The sequence below is a fragment of the Schistocerca gregaria genome, unplaced genomic scaffold, assembly GCF_023897955.1.
Source record: "Schistocerca gregaria isolate iqSchGreg1 unplaced genomic scaffold, iqSchGreg1.2 ptg000805l, whole genome shotgun sequence".
Taxonomy (NCBI): Eukaryota; Metazoa; Arthropoda; class Insecta; order Orthoptera; family Acrididae; genus Schistocerca; species Schistocerca gregaria.
In genome coordinates, this window is record NW_026062173.1 from 110,001 (window position 1) to 112,500 (window position 2,500).

Genomic DNA, 2,500 nt, shown 5'->3' on the forward strand with positions numbered 1-2,500 from the left:
CCGACGACGATACCGCCCTCTATGAGACGGCCGGCCGACTATGATGTCGATGTCGCCTACAGCGCCCGCTTGACGACCCAGAGTAAAACGCCTGCTGCACCCCCTCTTCACCGCAGGTGACGCAAATCGAGTCAAAAGTGGTGGACCGACGGTCACTCCAGCCGCACCTGTGAATGCGCCACCCCCACCGCCCGACTCGCAACTCGAGCGTACATTGCAATCGTACATTGCAGTCCACCCCTATATCTTCCACTTCATGAAGAGTTATCTCCCAAAAGCCAAAGTCCCGCTGTCCCAATACATGCTCTGGACGGCGGGCCGCGAGACGTGACGCTCGGTGGCAAAGAGTGCGCCGCTGAGGATATAGAGGGTCCGTCCCCCCGCACAGTGGTGACGGTGTGCGGGTAGTGTTTCCGACACCTCTTCCTGCGGTGGCAACTCTGGGGCAGAGTCGATACTCGCCCACTGGTGGAAGGTAAGCATTCTGCTTTACATCAGTACATAACTAATATTTCAGTCGTCTGACGTCCCTCCTTAGTAAATGATGCAGGACCACATACATAGATGATACATACTGTAAACTGGGGAGGACAGTGTGAACCGCACTCGACCCAGTCACCCTATCTCACAGTCCACTCTGTGTGTAACAAAGCGAAAGCACCAAAGCACTATCGTTCAACAACATCCATTTTATCCTCGCTGCCACAGGACACTATCCAAACAACGACAAGAGGAACGTCACGTCCACTAATAAGACAGAATGTCTCACATCACCCGCAAACAACGCAGCTCAAATCAGCCAGCAACACCCACAGTGGTCCACCCAGTATCAACACAGGACGCAACGCCACGCCACAACACAAAAGGTACAAGTAATAAAATACCCTTTGGCCACACCCCTTATAAAGGCATCGAACCAACCCACCACCTGACACCAGCCAAACGTACATCCTGATTTGACACATCTCTGGCAACCTAACCCACGTTGGCCCTTAACCTAACCCACGTTGGCCCTTAACCTAACCCACGTTGGCCCTTAACCTAACCCACGTTGGCCCTTAACCTAACCCACGTTGGCCCTTAACCTAACCCACGTTGGCCCTTAACCTAACCCACGTTGGCCCTTAACCTAACCCACGTTGGCCCTTAACCTAACCCACGTTGGCCCTTAACCTAACCCACGTTGGCCCTTAACCTAACCCACGTTGGCCCCTAACCTAACCCACGTTGGCCCCTAACCTAACCCACGTTGGCCCCTAACCTAACCCACGTTGGCCCCTAACCTAACCCACGTTGGCCCCTAACCTAACCCACGTTGGCCCCTAACCTAACCCACGTTGGCCCCTAACCTAACCCACGTTGGCCCCTAACCTAACCCACGTTGGCCCCTAACCTAACCCACGTTGGCCCCTAACCTAACCCACGTTGGCCCCTAACCTAACCCACGTTGGCCCCTAACCTAACCCACGTTGGCCCCTAACCTAACCCACGTTGGCCCCTAACCTAACCCACGCTGCACCTTAACCTAAGTTACGCTGCACCTTAACCTAAGTTACGCTGCACCTTAACCTAAGTTACGCTGCACCTTAACCTAAGTTACGCTGCACCTTAACCTAAGTTACGCTGCACCTTAACCTAAGTTACGCTGCACCTTAACCTAAGTTACGCTGCACCTTAACCTAAGTTACGCTGCACCTTAACCTAAGTTACGCTGCACCTTAACCTAAGTTACGCTGCACCTTAACCTAAGTTACGCTGCACCTTAACCTAAGTTACGCTGCACCTTAACCTAACTTACACTGCACCTTAACCTAACTTACACTGCACCTTAACCTAAGTTACACTGCACCTTAACCTAAGTTACACTGCACCTTAACCTAAGTTACACTGCACCTTAACCTAAGTTACACTGCACCTTAACCTAAGTTACACTGCACCTTAACCTAAGTTACACTGCACCTTAACCTAAGTTACACTGCACCTTAACCTAAGTTACACTGCACCTTAACCTAAGTTACACTGCACCTTAACCTAAGTTACACTGCACCTTAACCTAAGTTACACTGCACCTTAACCTAAGTTACACTGCACCTTAACCTAAGTTACACTGCACCTTAACCTAAGTTACACTGCACCTTAACCTAAGTTACACTGCACCTTAACCTAACTTACACTGCACCTTAACCTAACTTACACTGCACCTTAACCTAACTTACACTGCACCTTAACCTAACTTACACTGCACCTTAACCTAACTTACACTGCACCTTAACCTAACTTACACTGCACCTTAACCTAACTTACACTGCACCTTAACCTAACTTACACTGCACCTTAACCTAACTTACACTGCACCTTAACCTAACTTACACTGCACCTTAACCTAACTTACACTGCACCTTAACCTAACTTACACTGCACCTTAACTGTCACATGTAACGTCACAGGAATGTAGCTTTGCCTAACAGCAACCCTCTGAACATAGTTCACTGCTTGGATC